The 6,408-nt window shown below is 36.6% G+C and overlaps 1 non-coding gene across 1 annotated transcript; it reads left to right on the forward strand.

Annotated features, from left to right (window-relative positions):
• Positions 1 to 446: 446 nt before the first annotated feature.
• On the forward strand, positions 447 to 553 carry LOC128281701 (small nucleolar RNA R71). The gene has a single exon (XR_008271961.1). It is a non-coding gene; the product is annotated as a small nucleolar RNA R71 (small nucleolar RNA).
• Positions 554 to 6,408: the final 5,855 nt, after the last annotated feature.

A 6,408-nucleotide genomic window follows, 5' to 3' on the forward strand; every position in this document is an offset into this window, starting at 1 on the left:
AGAAGTTTGGGTGGTTCTGCATTGTAAGTATTACTATAAGGATTATCTTGATATCAAGGATTATTACCTATATAGTTTAACTGCTCGTTCTCCATGTTGTGGCCATAGGGTGGGTATTCTGAATTGCTTGATCCACCTCCACTTGCTTCGCACTGCATTACTGGTGAACCTATGAAGAACCAAGAAAACTGTCAATTTTTCTGTTCAAAAGTTCTACCTGATTAGAGAGCATGGTGAGCGAATCGACGTTAAAAACACCAGCTATTTTCATTGGCTTTGTCCTCATGACTTGCCACTGATAATTATTCAGTGACATCTCTTCTATAAATTCATAAGCATCTTCAGGTGTCTTATTATTGATAGTTCTGCTAGCGGTTGTTTCGATCATCTGTCGAGTAGAAGGATTCAGGCCATTATGAAATGTTTGAACCTGTAGGCAGAGTGGTAACCCATGGTGAGGGCATCTTCACAAAAGGTCCATGTATCTCTCCCATATATCGTAGAGTGTTTCTAAATCCATATGCACAAAAGAAGAGATATCATTACGTAATTTAGCTGTTTTAGCTGGCAGAAAATATTTTAATAAAAACTTTTCGGTCATTTGTTCCCAAGTAGTGATTGACCCTCGTGGTAACGAGTTCAACCACTATTTAGCCTTATTCCTCAACGAAAAGGGAAACAACCAAAGGCAGATGGCATCATCAGAAACGCCATTGATTTTAAAAGTGTCAAAAATTCTAAGAAATTCCCTAAGTGAGTGTTGGGATCCTCGTCCTGCAAACCATCAAACTGAAAAAACTGTTGGATCACTTGAATGGTGTTAGGTTTCAGTTCAAAATTATTGGTAGCAACAGCAGGCCTAACTATGCTCAATTCAGTTCCTGTTAAAGAAGATTTGCCATAATCATATATAGTACGTGGAGCAGGATTCTAATTAGCAACAATCGCAGGAGGTAGCGGGTTTTCTTGGTTTTCAGCCATATCCTCGGTTGTGGTTTAAATATTGTCCTCTTGCTCTTCCTCTGTGTATCTTAAGCTTCACCTTATTTCTCTTCAATTTCTGCGAACTATGCGATCGATCTCACTATCAAATAGTAATGATCCCGACGGGTTTCTTCTAGTCATACACTATAAAAACCTGCCAGGAACGAATAATAGAAAAATTAGAAAATAAAATAAAAATTTAAATTGTAAATAAAGTAAAAATGGCTAAAGTAATAAAAATCAAGTGTTCCTAATATCCTAGTTCCCCAGCAACGACGCCAAAAACTTGATACGTGATATTCGTGACAGGTTTTAAAAATTTATAATTAAACATTCTTGAAACTAACTATTATCACGATGAAGGCAAGTGTACCTATCAAATAGTAGTATAGCTTTAGCAAGATTGGATTGTCGAACCCAATGGAACCAAAAGTACTAGTAATTACTTTCTTTTTATTATCTAGCCTAAAAATTAAGGGATTTGCTTATCTAAACTAATTAACTAAACTAAGAGTGCACAGAGAGAAATTGGAAAAAGCTTTTGGGAAAATTCGATTGATTAAGACAACAACCAAGGAAAAATCCACCTAGGCTTCACTTGTTATTTGACTCTGAACCAGACGATTTATTCATTTGACTTGATCCGTAGAAATCCCTAAGTTATATTATTATCTCTCTCGAGACTAATAATTTCTAACCCTAGGTTGATTAATTGAAATCTCTTTCTAATTAACGCCCTAGTGTTGCATTAACTCGATCTATGGATCCCCTTATTAGGTTTCACCCTAATCCGGAAAAATCTTATCACCCTATATCTAGGCATGCAATCAACTCCGCTTAATTATGACAAATTTGCTCTTAGACAGGGTCTCTTCCTCCTCTAAATAAGAGTTATGACAAATGTCCTCTTAGACAGGGTCTCTTCCTCCTCTAAATAATAGCATTAACTTGAATCAATATCCTGGAATATTAAAACAACAATTAAGAACACATAATTAAGAACAAGTCAAATATTTATCATACAATTCAGATAATAATAACAAGATCCGTCTTAGGTTTCATTCCCCTTAGGTATTTAGGGGGTTTACTTCATAATTATAAAAGAAAACATCTCAGAAGAATAATGAATACAAAACATAAAGAAAACCCCAAAACCCTTGAATGGAAATTGAAGGGAGATCTTCAGTCTTGATGATGAATCCGACTTCTGAGATGGACCAATCGACTTCCCTTGAGTAATTCCTTGCCTCCTACTCCCCGTCCCCTTATTAAGTGCCTCTTCAGGTGTTTAAATAGGCTTTTGAATGCCTCAGAGCCCTAAAAATTACCCTTTTCCAAATAGGACTATACTTGGGCTCGGTAGGGACACGCCCGTGTGACACGCCTGTGTGTGATTACTCCAGCTCGTGTAAGTCGTGCTTCGATCCTTCCAAATGGACACGGCCATGTGACACGCCCGTGTGAGGAAGTCTAGGCCGTGTTGATTTCCCATGTGGGTCTATTTTCTCTATTTTCGGCCCGTTTCTTGCTCTGTTTACTCTCCTATGCTCACCTAAGTATAGAAAATGAAATTAAAGAATTAGGAGCATCGAATTCACCAAGTCTAAGGAGAAATCATCCATAAATGTGCTAAGCATGGGATAAAAATATGTATAAAATTACGGTTTATCAGATAACGAGACATGGAATTAAAGTAGATAAAGAAAAGGTAGATGTTATTAAGAAACTCCCACCTCCAACATCTATAAAAGGTGTTAGGAGCTTTTTGGGCCACGCTGGTTTCTATCGAAGATTCATCAAGGACTTCTCCAAAAGTGCTAAACCCTTATGCAAATTATTAGAGAAGGACTGACGTTCAAGTTTGATGAGGAATGCTTAAAGGATTTTAAATATTTGAAGAGTCGATTAGTTACGACACCTATAATAGGCACACCAGACTGGGATTTGCCATTCAAATTGATGTGTAACGCAAGTGACTTCCCGATAAGAGCCATTATGGGCCAGCGAAGGCACAAAGTTTTTCATCTCATATACTATGCAAGTCGAACTCTGACAGGAGCTCAACTAAATTATACAGTAACAAAAAAAGAGTTACTTGCTATTGTGTTTGCTTTTGACAAGTTTCGATCCTATCTTGTCGATACCAAAGTGACTGTCTATACGGACCACTTGGTAATTAAGTACTTACTCTCTAAGAATGATGCTAAGCCGAGAGTGATCCGATGGGTACTTCTACTTCAAGAGTTCGATCTAGAAATTCAAGATCGAAAGGGAGTGGAAAATCAAGTAAAAGATCACTTGTCCAGATTGGAGCCGCAAGAAGGGAACTCTCCTCTTATACCAATTCAAGAAACATTTTCGAATGAACACATACTAAAGGTAAATCATGTCCATAATATCCCTTGGTTTGTTGATATTGCTAACTATTTAGCTTGTGGTTTGATACCGATTGATAAGACGTATCATCAAAGGAAAAGGTTTCTTCACGATGTGAAGTACTATTTCTGGGAAGAACCATACTTGTTCAAGAAGTGTGCAGATCAAATGATTAGGAGATGTGTGGCAGAAGATGAAGTATAAAAGATTCTATACCATTGTCACTTAGATCCAAGTGGGGGACAATTCTGAGGTACTTGTACTGCAGCGAAAGTATTACAAGCTGGATTCTTTTGACCAACACTATTAAGGACGTATACACTTATGTAAAGAGTTGTGATCGATGTCAAAGGGTCGAAAATGTCACCAGTAGAAATGAGATGCCTCGAACAAACATCATTGAGGTAGTATTATTCGATGTTTGGGGCATTGACTTCCTCATTCCTTTCCCTTAGTCTTTTGGTCACAAGTACATTTTTGTAGTTGTAGACTAAGTGTCTAAGTGGGTCGAGGCTGAAGCTTATCCAACAAATGATGCTAGGGTTGTAATAAAGTTTTTGCAGAAACACGTGTTCACAAGGTTTGGAACCCTAAGAGCTATTATCAGCGATGAAGGGTCCCATTTTGTGAACTAGTGGTTAAAATGGTTGTTAGATAAACATGGAGTGAAACACAAGGTCGCTACAGCTTACCATCCGCAGACGAATGGGCAAGCTGAACTGGAAAATAAGGAGATCAAAGACATACTTGAGAAGGTAGTTTCATCGAACCGACAAGATTGGTCCAAAGACTGGATGATGCTTTATGGGCTTACAGGATAGCATACAAGACACCTTTAGGGATGTCACCCAACAGGTTGGTCTTTGGGAAAGCTTGTCATCTGCCCTTGGAGTTAGAACAGAAAGCTTACTGGGCCCTTCGACAACTCAACTTAGATCATAAGCTTGCTAAAGAGAAACAGATGCTCCAACTCAATGAGCTAGAGGAATTCCAAAAGTTCTCGTACGAAAATGCCAAACTACTCAAGGAGAGACTTAAGAAATGGCATGACAAGCACATTCGAGTTCGACAGTTTGAAGCAGGTCAGCAAGTCTTGTTATTTAATTCCAAATTAAAGTTCTTTCCATGTAAACTAAAATCACGTTGGTCCTGTCCATTTACGATTCATCGCGTCTATCCATACGGAGTTGTTGAACTCTAAGGTAAGGGAGGTAATTTTCAAGTTAATGCTCAGCATCTGAAACATTATTGGAGAGATAAGACTGAACGGAATTAAATTTCGTTCATTCTATCAGATGTTTAAATTTTCTTATTTTCTTTTTTTAATAAATGATTTAGGGTATATTTTCGAGATTAGTATGTTTAAATCAATTCTGTCTAGGAGATTGGAACTTAAGTAGGACCACTTGTGACCCCTCCAATTTTTCCTGGGAATTGATTTTAACATAATTTTCTGAGAAATTATTCCCTAAATAGAAAAATAAATTTTTAGTTTTTCAAATAAAGAGGTCAATGTTGACCTAAGTTTTAAATTGCAACTTAATTTCAAATTTTCATAAAGTCTAGGGACTTAATTGAATTATTTTCAAAATTTTGTTGCTCTTTTCGTAAATAATAAAAACTATATGCCTCTTTTTTGCAAATATTTTCAAAAGGTTTCTAGAATAAATGTTTTAATTAAAAAAGATGATAATTATTAATATTAATTATATCCATTTAATATATATTAATTATTATCAAATTTATATAGAGTTAGGATTAGTGTTAATTTCATCATATTTTATTTGATAAGTTTTAATAATAATAAGATGATAATCTTTAATATATAATTATATCTATTATAATTTATATATTAATTTTATCAATTTAGTATAGAATTAGGATTAGTTTTAATCATATCTCATTTTGTTTAAATAAATTAATAGCATTAATAATTTAATATGCATATATTTAATTATTAATTATTTAACTTGGATTAAAATTAGAACTTAGAGTTTTAATTATTAAATTTCTCTAAGAATTCTACTTTAAATCCTATTCCTTTCATTATAAATATTACCTTCTTCATTCATTCATCACTAAAAATCCCAAACACCAAAACCCTTAAAGTCCGCAAGCCCCTAGCCTAGCAGCCATTCAGCCAGCAAGCATGCAGTAGCCCAGCTCCATCACACACGTTGAGCGCACCTACCCCCATTGCATGCTGCATTGCATGCCCCGTCCTGCTCCAGCACCTGCACACGTCTCGCTCCAACGCTCACCAGGCCCGCACCTCGGCGCTACATCTACGCCAGCTCTAGCGTGCGTGCGCCTAAGCTATTGCCCACTCAGCTTTGCAGCCTGCTGCCTGTGCAGCTCATCGCGCCAAGCAGTGCCACTTCTTGCTACTGCTTGACGAGTTTGCTTGCTGTCCGGCACTTGTTCGGCACACACCTACACCAAGCTCGTTAGTTGAAATCTTCCAACCCACTTTAAATTGACTTATTTTGTTTATTAATTATTTTTAGGAGTTTTGAGTTTTATAAAAAAAGGTGGTTAATCATGCCTCGCAAGAAAACTCATGCTTGTGCCCAAATTGATGAAACAAAAAACAAATTCCATTGTGAAGAAGCCAAAGCAAGATACGAGAGTACCTTCAAAAATCAACAGATGCATCCAGAGAAAGACTTCACTTTGAAATAGACCAACTACAAAAACTCTATGGCACGTATTTGTCAAGTTGCTGAAGCCCTCAACTGGAAATTATTTTGTGAAAAGAGGCCTAGTGTGGATGAGGAAATAGTTCATGAATTCTACACGAATTTAACCTCAAGCGATTTGACAAAAGTTCCAGTTCATGGAATCAAGGTACCAATAAGTTCAAATGCTATTAATGAGTTCTTTGAATTACTTGATTTTGAAAACGATGAATATTCTTCTTTGATGAGCAACATCGAGCCTAAAATTTTGCAAGAAATTCTTGAGGAACTTACAGTTCCAGGTTCTAAGTGGACTGTGTCAAAGCAAGGAATCCACACTTGTCGAGGAGAATATTTGACACCACTTGCA

Source organism: Gossypium arboreum, chromosome 1 (assembly GCF_025698485.1).
Source record: "Gossypium arboreum isolate Shixiya-1 chromosome 1, ASM2569848v2, whole genome shotgun sequence".
Lineage (NCBI taxonomy): Eukaryota > Viridiplantae > Streptophyta > Magnoliopsida > Malvales > Malvaceae > Gossypium > Gossypium arboreum.